At 41.0% G+C, this 12,246-nt stretch overlaps 1 long non-coding RNA gene across 2 annotated transcripts; it reads left to right on the top strand.

Moving 5' to 3' along the window:
* The first annotated feature begins 948 nt into the window (after positions 1-948).
* Positions 949-4,533, top strand: LOC102075967 (uncharacterized). 2 transcript variants are annotated; one of them, XR_003221146.1, is made up of 3 exons: positions 949-986; positions 1,436-2,410; positions 4,330-4,533. It is a non-coding gene; the product is annotated as an uncharacterized LOC102075967 (long non-coding RNA). The 2 variants fall into 2 exon arrangements; XR_003221147.1 differs by lacking the exon at positions 4,330-4,533 and having other exon boundaries at positions 1,436-1,558; positions 1,875-2,565.
* The last annotated feature ends 7,713 nt before the right edge of the window (positions 4,534-12,246 follow it).

Genomic DNA, 12,246 nt, shown 5'->3' with positions numbered 1-12,246 from the left:
CTTAACATGGAGCCCTGCTTCCAGAGACAATTTCCAACTGCCGTCACAAGATGGCAGTAATTTAAAGGATGTTAGTTTCCAGTTCATGCTAGCAGGCCAGCCAACATTAGCCAGAAGAAAGTGGATCAGATTCAAATGTCCTGCTGATATCGCCCATAGTTTTAACCCAATTATCAACGTCCGTTTTGGTCAGATGGGCTTTATTAGATAAAACTAGATTTCTTCTGGCTAATGTTAGCTGACATTAGCTGCTTCACTAATGATACAGGCTTGAGCTAAGCAGTGTTGGTCAAGTTACTTGAAAAAAGTAATCAGTTACTAATTACTGATTACCTCCCCCAAAAAGTAATCCCGTTACTTTACTGATTACTTATTTTCAAAAGTAATTAATTACTTAGTTACTTAGTTACTTTTTAAAAACACAATTTACAACCTGAATAGGTGATAAAGCGATAGATCTTTCAGCCCAATTCTACTTTTTCTGCATAATCCATCATACAAAATGTAATCAAATGGAAACGTCTCTTTTTAAAACGTTAAATCGTTTAACTTTATGCATCAAGCAAAAACTTAATTATATGCAACATTCTCTGACTGGAAGAAATTTGTTTAACATTTAAACCTATTTTCTGCACATTCCAGCACATAAAATAAAATATTTTTTTGTGTTTACACTCACTCTTTCAAATAGATGCAAGTAAAACACAGCAGAAAATAAATAAAATCAAAGACTAGCGGTCCTGTTGCTCTATTTTCACCTGTAAAGCAGGAGTGGGGTAGGCGGAGGTTTACCCTGGTGCAGGTGTGCCGCGGCGGTCAGTGGAAGAATCCGCGAGTTTCTCTGTGAATTTCCCATTACAGTCGTAGCGCACTCGCTGCTTGCTTGGAAGTTTAGGGGTTTTTTCGCTGTAAAAAGAAGTTTTCTTCCCACGCACAATGGACAGTAATGTTTTTGTCACTTTTTATGGAATCAAACTCAAAATAAGGTCAGTACTTCCACGCTTTAAACGCTGCACGCTCATACTCTCTCTCGCACTCGATATATTATCCTGTTGTCACAAACGTCGCACTCGCTTACGTCACTGTCATGAGACATTCTCGCAAAAAATCACGGTTTTAGTAACGCAGCGTTCCTACGGGAAAGTAACGGTAATCTAATTACCGTTTTTGCAATGGTAATCCCTTGCATTACTCGTTACTTGAAAAAAGTAATCAGATTACAGTAACGCGCGTTACTGCCCATCTCTGGAGCTAAGTATTGGCTCTGATGTTAAATGACTGTGTCTGGCTGTTTTCAGTGTTTAGTTACAGGGAGCACTAATAACAAGAGAGTCTGTTTTTTTTTTAAATTTGGGCTTTAATGCATATAAATGAAGTGAAATGAAAATATTCTTTTATAATGGAATTGCATTTCTTATTATTATTTTACTTGAAGTAATAGCTGCTGTTTGCCCTGAAATGAGAGCCAAGGCGGAGGAATGTGTGGCGGAACACCAGCACAAATTTGATGAAGCTCACCTCAGAGGTGGAACACAGGTGAAGGAGGACACTTTTAACGGTTGGTGCAGATTCACAGCGCTTTCTTTAAAACTGGCTTAAGGTGTTTTTGAGTTTCTGTGATCTATTAAATATTACCTCATCAATCATCAATCGTGTGGCATCAATGTGGTGAAATTCCGACTTGCATCACTCGGTTCTCCTCCACCTGTTTCAATGTCATGACACATACAGGTGTACACGCATCCTGACAAACACTGCAGGCTTTCTGCCTCCTGCTGTTACTGCAGCACATCAAACACTCTCTCTCACACACACACATACACACTTCATGTATTGCATCATGTGTAAATGTGCATAAACACCCTCTCTGTCAGCGTGTTTGTGCGTTCAGGCGGTGTGAGCGAGCTAAAGTGACAGCCCGCTGACCAAACTCCTGCCGCTGTTGCCATCGCCGCCACTGAATACCAAAGAGCAGCTCCCACTGAGCGTAAACACAGGGCGCAGCAGGGCCGTGACAGATGACGACAGCGCTGCTGCTCCTGAGCACCTCCGGCATCAGACGCTGAACGTCAGTGGAGGGAAGATCATTACAGGCAGAAGGCAGGAAAGGAGACAATATGGAGATAGGAGGAGCAGGGTGAAGCGCTCTAACAGCCTCACCACAGGATGCTGGCCTCGGAGGCGGAGTCAGCCCGTCATGCAAAGTCGACTCGCCTGAGTCTGCTGTGGAAGGTGGAGGCAGTCAACTCCTCTCCTCTCAACTCTTCTTACTGTGGTTTCAAGCTGGTGCAGGTCAGGTTCCTTCAAGTTTTTTGGCCAGCAGGTGACAGAGGCCTTCGCCGGCCTTTACACCTCAGACGCAGCAGCTCCACCACAGAGCTCCTCCATCACTTAGTTTTCACGTATGAAGGTATAGATTTGTTCGAAGAAAAGCTGTTTTTTATAAAGAAGCAAAGCCTGCGAATCTATCATAAGCTTTTACACCTTAGTTTCTTAAGTTTTTCAAGAATCTCACATTCAAATGCTCCAAAGCAGCCAATAACACATCAAGATGCGCTCACATCCACAGGCTGCACAAGTGTAGCTTCCTGGTTTGAAAGGTGAAGCCAGTGCAGATGTGCCTTAAAGAGGTTTAAAGGAAGTCCTACACATGTGTAGGTCTGTTTGTGCTCTGACTGTTGAGACTGTTGTATATCTATAAATACTTTTTTATATCTAGATAATAATATCATTCAGTCCAGGCAGCGGAGCACCTTCACTAAAATAACCATTCAGCTCCGCTGGACTGATTATTTTTATACTGCATACTGTCACTCTGTATAACTCAGTACACCTGCATTCCAGAGAACATAACAGAAAAAAGCTGCCTGTGCTGACGACTTCACGCTGTACACCTGTGAAAGTGTGAAGTGAAAAAAGTTCACTTCTTTTAATGAAGACTTCCAGATTTGCAGTTTTCCAGCAGCTTACAGTCATCATTTCTTTGCAAGTTTAGCTTCCACCAGCCGATCTGGCAGGTGAGAGTTCTGTTCTCACAGCTTCCTGTGAGGAGTTGTTGGAAGGTTGCAGGTAAGTCTCACCTGATACACAGGCAAAACCAAACCGCAACAAAACAAATTAAACTACAACCTCAGACAAACGAGAACTCAGCAGAGTCAGTGAAACACAAGTCAGACGTAAATATCATTTCTTGCTTTTTACAGGTTATTTCCTTTGATTCCAAAAGAAACTTTGTATCAACTCGCAGTCAAATTAACAAATAGATGACACTTTCACACATTTAAAAACCAGTGAATCCAAGGAATATAAATGCTTGTGCTACTCAAACTGCTCTGGTTTACCTCAAGCTGCTCATCATCTGCTCTGTCAACAGATGGTTCATTAAATGTGAACGTCCTGGTGACATCACAGGAAAGCTTGAGTGTGATGTATTTGTTTTACTGGTCTGACCACTTGAGATCAAACTGGGACAGAGTATCACATGTACTAATGTGACTCTAAAGAGGGGCTGAGGCCTGAAGTTTAAGTATCAGGAAATGAAATAGCATGTTTCTGAGTCTAGTGGACAGGAAACACTAACTTGCCCTTTTTTCAATGATGTAGTTTTTGTCCGGTTGTGATTAAAGTTTGTCATGCACACATTTGGTTGATGGAATCAGTTTTTGTTCCTTGATGTTGGAGCTTAAAGGAGCTGAAGGATCAGTGGAGTGTGGAGGCCGCATGGGAGCAGGGCTGCACGTCAGCTGTAGATCTACATTAAACAGGACAGATCACCTATTAGTCCAATTACTACTCAGCTAACGCTTCAATGGACCACACGCTGAAACATGTCTCCCTTCTGATTTCATCTGCTGAAGTAAATCATATGCAGCTCTGCACTTAAAGACAGGTTCCTAAACTCGTGACGAGCTAGCGTCTGATCCTGATCTTCAGGCACCAGCAGAACCTGTGTGGTCGGATAAACCTTCCGCCACCAAGTGTTAGCTGCTGAAAGAGGTGGATTACATTCAGGCTCTAATCAGTCTTTACTTCCTGCAGAAACAATAATATCATCACTTTATTCAGTGATTAAGTTGTGACTTGTGTCTCCTCCTGTGTCTCCTCCTCCCTCTGCTCCACACATAAAGCATCATCAAGTCAAATTAAAGCTAAGGGTAGAAAAATCCAAAGAGGTAAAAAAAAACTGAATTCTGACAAAGCGTAGACAATAAAAAGCTTAACTTGGTGTGTAGCCTTCACCTGCAACGCATAAGCCATCACCATCATAGTTTAATCAACCGGTTGTGATGCACTGGAATTCCACTGATTGCCTGTTTCTTCTCATTATAGTGACTCTGTGTACCTCCACCCGGACCGCTGCCCCTTTTTCCCCTCCCCAGGATCCGTTCATGGACTCTTGTATCTAGCCATAGCGCACAGTTTGAGCTTCATGTTTCATAGTTATGCCTCATAGTTCATAGTTCATAGCCTACATAATTCAGAGTTCAAAGCCTTCATAGTTTCTGGCATTGTAATTACATTAGTCACTGTAAATAAAGCTCTGTATTCACGTCAGTTTTGCCTCCCTCTGTGTCTGCACTTGAGTCCACACACACAGCCTGGCCCTCTTGGCCGTAACACTGACTCAGATTCACTGGAACATGTTGGCAGTCACTTATAATTAGACTCAATTCTTTGCAAACCTTTGCCGATTGGTCTGAGAGTGTGACGGTTGTTGAGTATTTTTGGACTGTCAGGTTCTCTTTATTTAAATGCTCAGTTGGATTTGGGTTTGTTTGGTGTCTGTATTTATTTATGTGTTTCCTGAAGTGTACTTATTCACGAGTCCTTACCCCCTTTTTTTAGTTTTGGTTATATTTGCTTGGTGTAGTTCTTTTGCTGCATTTAGACTCAGGCTCAGCTCCCTCAGTGTTTTGTGTTCCTGCTTCTCATATCATTTTTCTTATATTAAGTTCAGTCATGTCTGCATTTCCTTGTTTAGTTATCACGTTTTACTTCCTGCTTTATTTTGAATGTTGTTATGCTTTGCTTTATGTTTTACTTCCCTTGTCTCGTCATCTGATTCTGTTCAGCTCTTTCTTATTCTCCACCTGTCTCCACTCCCCTGATTACCCTTACAGTGCCGTCTTCTCCTCTCCTCTTTGTCCGACCATCTCCCATTGGTCTAGTGTGTTTTCAAGCTTCCTGTTCCAGTATTTAATAGTTTCAGTTTCTCCTTCTGGATTTTATGTTTTGCCTGTTGGATTATCTGGAAACAGCCACCGGAGATATTTACTTTAGTGTGGCTGAGCCATAAGTAAAAAAATAAAACAAAAAAATGTGATAATGAGGTCCAGATGAACACAGTCAGCTGATGAAACACAGAAAGAGTCACAGAAGGGAACCTTCAGAAACACAAAAGACAATAAGGACCAATCAGGAGCCACAACAATATAATCCTTAATTCTTAACATAAGCTTTCATCCTCGATTCTTCATCTTCATCAAGTTTTAAACCCAAACCGAGCTCACAGCTGGATTTTCTGCATGTATTCCTTAAAGATGTTCATTCTTCTTTAAGCACATCAGTCCCCTCTTCATCCAAATTATAAATGTCAGTTTATTCATTTACTTATTACCAAAGAACCACTATCACATGTCAATAAGCCTTTCAGTAAATTTAATATTACACTTTTTAAGCAAGAACTTTTTTTTTTTTTTTCTATTTGCAGCTTCTGCGATGTTCTGTGATTGAGGGTAAAAATTATGGTTTGGCTGCAAAATGAGACCGTTTGAAAATGTCATCGTGGTCCAAACAGGCACTTTAGACTCTTGAGGTTTGCTGAGAAAAAGATTTTAAAACGACCAAGCTGATACAGAATTGTTTGTGTGGGAAGCTGACATGAAGGTGTTTAAAAGAAAATACAAAAAAATCAAGAACACACAAAAAACTGAGAACGCACAAAAACACAAAAAACAGAGAAAAAGACCAAGGACACACAAAAACACCAACAATACAAAAAACACCAAGAATACGCGAAAAACCAAGAACACACAAACACCAAGAACACACAAACACCAAGAACACACAAACACCAAGGATACAGAGATACACCGAGCACGGCTTCAGGTAAGTCTTTCAGCGGTGTCGACATTATTGAGTCAGTCTGGATTAAACCGTCGGGTTCATTTAACGCTTGGTTTATTTAAGCTTAAGTTTCTTCTTCAGCAGGAAATGAGAGCTGGTTAGCTGCTCAGCCGAGTGTACGGTGCACTGACTGAGTGTAATTTCTTTCTCTTTCCTTTCATTCATTTTGCATGTGTTCATCTGCATCGGCACATCTAAATAATTTGGTTTAGATAATAGAGAGATGCTATTTTGGTCATCCCTGGTTCATGCTCTGCAGAGTGACTGAGTAACATTCAACTTCAGCAGCTGTTACAGAGTCTCTGATTCTTTGAATTACACGGACACGATTCTTCTGATCTAGCGCTGAGCATACAGCGCTAGATCAGACCGTGTGTGTGTGTGTGTGTGTGTGTGTGTGTGCGCGCGCGCGCGTGCGCGCACTGATCCCTGTGAGCTCACAGCTTGGGCTGCTCTGAACACTCAGTTGATCAGTTTTTTCTACTCTTGGATCGATCTGATGTCACTCAGAGGAGATGTCTGTGTATGGTCACAGAGATGGCTGTGTTTGGAATACAGCTCCCATTTCGCTACAGTCTCATCCGTATAGCTCACTGGTCGTGTCACGGACAAACAGTGACATCACCACAATCCTGGCAATTTTATTTATAAGGCACATTAACTCAATGTGCTTAAGACCTAAAATCATTTTAAAAAAACAAACAAACAAACAAACAAAAACAGGCTTATACTTGAACAGTCATTCAGTGTAAGCCTGTGGGACCACTGAGCTGAAAGCACACTCTGATCTGATTCTACATCAGTTCAAAGAGGTCTGATGGGGTTAAACACGCCCAGTTAGACCAAACAGTCGACGGCCTCCAGCTTCCTGTTGCTGTTTTATTTGCAAAACTGAGTTATATGTTTTAACCAACAGGGTCTAAGTCACAGAGTAAACATCATGGTGCATTCATTAAGACTTTAAACTAATTAACCCACAGACTTCTGTCCAAGATTCAACAAGTTTATTGTCATATACACCGTGTGTGTCCAATCACATTTCCTTTGCTGTTACAGCAGTCTCCTCCTGCTGGCCATTACAGAGAATATAGATTTAATATAAATTCAATACATAGAGATTTAAATAATTAGATCTTTCAGCGGCGGTCCCGTAGTGTCCTCTTGTACTGGTGCAGCTCCTTTAACTTGATGGTCGTCTCCAGGTGTTGGAAGAAGCTGCAGGCAGGCAAACCTGTTGCATTGTTCAGGTTAAAGCATTCAGGTTGGCATGGGCAAGAAACAAACTTCTGTTTTCAGTCTGAGGCTGAGGCGGCTTGCTGGCAGAGTTCATTCTGTTTCCTCTGAGTGTTTTCCCTCAGACACCTTAGGATGTTACAGTAGAAGAATGCACTGACAGTCTCACCCTGGGGGACAAATAAACACTGCACAACACAATGAATGTAAAAAAGTAACAGAAGACGAGCACTGCAGTCTCAGTCCTCACCTCACCTGCTGCCTTCAGGTTTGGAAGCGCTGAAAACTATTCGGTCACAGCTGGAGATCAGCAGCAGCCACCAGCCGGCCTCTCGCCCTCGTAAGTGGGTCCAACTCTGAAAACAGTGTTTTAATACATGAAACTGATTGTGTTCATAGTCTCAACACATACTTCACTGAAAGGGCCACTGGAACTATTTTATCTGCTTTATGTTTCAGACTGAAGCTCTGAGAGTGACACTCTCTGTATGTGACCCACATATAACTTTCAACTTGTCTCTTTCTTTCTGACTTGTTTGGCAGGCCTGACGTGGTAACAAACACCCAGAGCCAAAAACACAAAACAGAGTGACACCCCAACACTTCAGCAAGATATGAATCAATATGGATGGAGACAGCCCAAATCTGGCTCCAGCCCTTCCCCGGGCTTACAGGCACTGATACAAGAACACAAAATCAATACTCACTCTGAAGCGCTTTCAGAGGAATCTGCCAGTAACAAGCTTCCAGTCTACTGCCCGACACTCAGTCATTCTTCCATTAAGACATTGTTTAAATCAAGTTTAATGCATAATAAGGGTCTTTGCAGTAACAAGCTCGTATAATCAGCGAATAAAGACTGGAAATATTGTTAAAGGAAACGGTGAAGAAAAGTTTTACTCTCTGAGAACAACAACACCGATAGACATCAGCTACAGATACATCAGAGCCAGCAGCAAGTCCTAGAGTTACCCACAGAAACAAGCTGGCCAGCCCTGCAGTTTCTCTACCGTCCAGCAGGGGCAGCAGTGAGTCAGTTCCTATAGACTCCCATGTTAAAACTTTCCAGCAGAAATAAACGTGTTTACAGCCTGATACACTAACTGTTTGGTCTCTGTGGATAATTTGCTTGTTTATAACAACATGTTTTTATAACCCACCTGTTTAAATTGTATTAAGCTAGCCTCTGCTAGTCTTCACCTCAGCTAACTGGAGTCCCTGAACTGGACCACTGGACCATATTTGTGCTGTAGGAGCTTTTTGGAGCATTTTTAATTACATCATCTGACCAATAATATGGCTGCTGTGAGGTTGACGTACTAACAGACGTCCAAGAAGGCTGAGCTTCAGTTTTGGTGATATAAATTCTCTGTGATGATGGCAGTCATGAAGCTACAATCTAGGCTTCAGTGGGTAATGTTCTAGCGATTACGCCAGTCTTGATCTGAGGGTTACAGATAGTTTTTTTTGTCTTTTAAAGTAAATGTTAATACAAAAGTCAATGAATGGCAGGGTCCACATCCAGAAGCAGAAGAAAGCGTGCATGTGCAAAGAGAACATACCCAAACCGGCTCTGAATGCGTAATCCAACCAATCTGCTGGGTGACATTTCACGCCGTAATTGGGACTTTGATGTGGACGGTTTACGTCAGATGGTTGTTGTAGGTCAGACTCCTGCCGACCCAACTGGTTTGATCCCTGCATTCTTCTGCTGGAGTAAATAAGAGGTTCAGTAAAATCCTTCAGTGCTGATGATTAGCCTGCTCACACCATCTGAAACGTCTCTTTGTGATAAATGTAAGAAAATGTCAGAGGCTTTCTGCCCGTAAAGGTCAGAGTCAAGCTGTTTGAACTGGTTCTTGACAGGTTCAGGACAGTTTGGGTTAGGTCAGGTCTGACACACTTTAGAAGCTTGTCAAAACCAGCTGTTGACCTATCTCTCTCTCTCTCTCTCTAGATATATATATACAGATAGATATATATCTATATATATCTATCTCTATCTCTCTCTCTCTCTCTCTATCTATATGTATACATATATATATATATATATATATACACACACACACGCACACACACACACGTGTATATATCTATATATATCTATATATATATAGATAGCAGAAGTATCCACTGAGTGCATTTCAACTGTTTTACAGCCATTTCTCTCTGGAAGTGTTACCTGTATTTTTTTCCTGTTTTGTATTAAGATGAGCAGATTTGCATGAAAACTTTACCAGTGGTGTTGAATGGCCTAACTGATTTATTTTTGGGAGGTTTTTTCCATCAAAGGTGTGGTTGGTCGGGGTCAGAGTCATTGTCATCTTAGTCCCATCAACCACTGATGTTCTGTAAAGGCTTCTTACTTCTCTGATGAGGTCCCATCTATGCTACTCGTCATCATGAGGACCTTCATCTTTGTTTTCCCTCCCACCTTTGAGCCGACCCACTGAATGGCCCTGCGTTACCTCCAGCCTGCCTGTTTTCCTGAAAGCTTTTACAATCTATAAGACTGAGTTCCTTTTGCTCCAATATGCTGTTTTGTGCAGCTCAATGTTTCTCAAAAACAAAGCTGGAGAGTTCAGTTTGACCACAGCAAAAGTGTTTAAATGTTCTAACAAATCCTTCCAAATTAAACTCTTGTGACTAATTATACTAAGGTGTTAATATTGCAATTTATTATCTCCGTCTTTGCAGTGATTAAATCACAGTTTGTTGTTTTTAACATGTGAACACTGTCGTAGCTTTGAAGTTATAAATGACATGAAAAGTGTAATTAGCATCTTCACGGTGTGCTTTAATGGCAGCGGTTTCTCAGACGAGCGTGCAATCGATGGTATGATCCTACTCAGTCTCGGGATCACTTATTGTGTTCAAATATTTTGCACTTGTCTTTGTCTTTGCTCTCTCTGCAGCTGAAGTGTCCGTGTGTAATTTGTCTGCATCTGTGAATGTCAGCGGCTGTCTGCACTCGTCTCTGAGCAATCTGGCATCTTAAAAAGCTTGGCCTGACAAGTAAATAGCTGAAAATTGCCTCAGACAAGATTTGTTTTGGCTTTTTGTTTTGATTTTTGCAGAAATTACATTCCTTTTAGGAAATGGCAAGAAGATAGCTGCGGGTGAAGTTGGCAGCATGTGAGGCCATCCTCATTTAAACTTTGGACATTTCAGCGGTGCGTCTTTGTCTTTGGCATAATGTCAGCTGCTCAGGATGCACAGACAGAGGTCCGATGATGACGATAACACCTGAGAATATTAACAACACCCCATGGTCCTGCGCACAGTTTATCCTCTGAACTCGAGAGGTTGAGAGGCCGTCCATTCGGAAAAACACTGTTTTCATAATCCATCTGCGAAATGTTAGAGCCATTTATTCTGGCCGTGGATCCAATCCTGCTCCATGTAAACACATTTATGTGGAGTTTACCTGCAAAGAGGACCTGTTCTGTTTATTATGATTGTTTTATGATGTGAATTCAACTGAGTAGATCTGCATGAGTCATACTCAGGTTTTAATTCATGCTTCCTCTTATGCTGATCCTTCAGCATCGGCCTCAAACCTGGTCTTTTTCTTTTCTAAGTATTTGTGGCCGATGTCTTTCCTGCCACCAGCGTGAATCAGCAAGCATGTCACTTGTCCATTTGTGTTTTAATTAGTTTAGGAGACTCAGAAAGGTCAGCTGAGTTTTATCCAAAATAGACATTAGAGCTAGATTAGATCAGATTACTGGAGTTCTTCATTCAGCTGATCCAAAATGCCGCAGCCAGACTTCCTCCTGAAACAGGAAACAATTAAAAGTCAACATTGAAATCACAAATTAAGTGCCACTCTGAGCACAGCCCCTGGCTGTAACCACAGGTCCTCAGCTGCAATATCGATAGCAAATGTACGATGATTCAGCTCATAAATCATGACACGCTGCTTTCATAAGCTTCCTTTATAGGTAATACTACCCTTCATTTACTTGGTATCGGATCGATACCTAACTTCTGTTAGGTATCGATCCCTGTAATGGTCCCACCGAGGAGATCTGGGCTATTTCTATGATGCCCTTCATAATTGTTTAATCATGCTCTCCTTTAATTTGTTTTAATTATTTCATCTGTTTAGGTTTAATTTTATTTATTCATCACTTTGAATCTCTTTGAATCCTGTTCCTTAAAGCTGATCACCTGAATCTCCTCTTTACAGTTTGATTTGCTGTTTGTTTGCTTCTTGTCTCCTGAAGCACTTTGAAAGGTGACATGAAAGTAAAGTTTGTTATTATTTATTTATTAGGACCTGTTTTTAAAAAAAAAAAAAAAAACCCTCTTCATTCTGAATTTAGTGGTGAGACAAACTAAATTCTGTTGTGGATACAAATTTTGATGGTATATAAGCGACATCTGCTGAACGTGACAAACAAACACAAACGAAGAGCATAACATTGCATTCGCAGCATGATGATGAATCCAAACATCCAAAGAACTGAAATAAGTAAATGTTTTTTAAACTTACAGATATTAATAATCGCTGCATGAGTGACTGTTTGTGCAGTTCAGCCCAGCCTCTGAGGAGATAGGGTACATACATCTTGAAAAAGCAAAATGTGTTCGGCATCATCGAGCATTCAGATCATAATTCTGATTGCAAAAGCTGCCAGACAGGACAAGTTTTTTTTGTTTGTTTAAAACAAACAAACAAACAAACAAAAACCCCCCACACAAAGAGAGCTCTTTTGGTCTCAAAACTGAAGTGAACAGTACAGAAATTTAAATAAAAACAAACAAACAAACAAATAAAAAAAAACCAAAAAACAACAACACGCAAATAAACTGAGCTGTCCTACATGGGAGTAAAACCTCCTGCTTAAACGTTTTGTGGTCTATACCTCCAGCACCTTACCC

The sequence above is a fragment of the Oreochromis niloticus genome, linkage group LG7, assembly GCF_001858045.2.
Source record: "Oreochromis niloticus isolate F11D_XX linkage group LG7, O_niloticus_UMD_NMBU, whole genome shotgun sequence".
Taxonomy (NCBI): domain Eukaryota; kingdom Metazoa; phylum Chordata; class Actinopteri; order Cichliformes; family Cichlidae; genus Oreochromis; species Oreochromis niloticus.
Note: the sequence above shows the minus strand (reverse complement) of the source record. Positions and strands in the feature narration are given on the sequence as shown.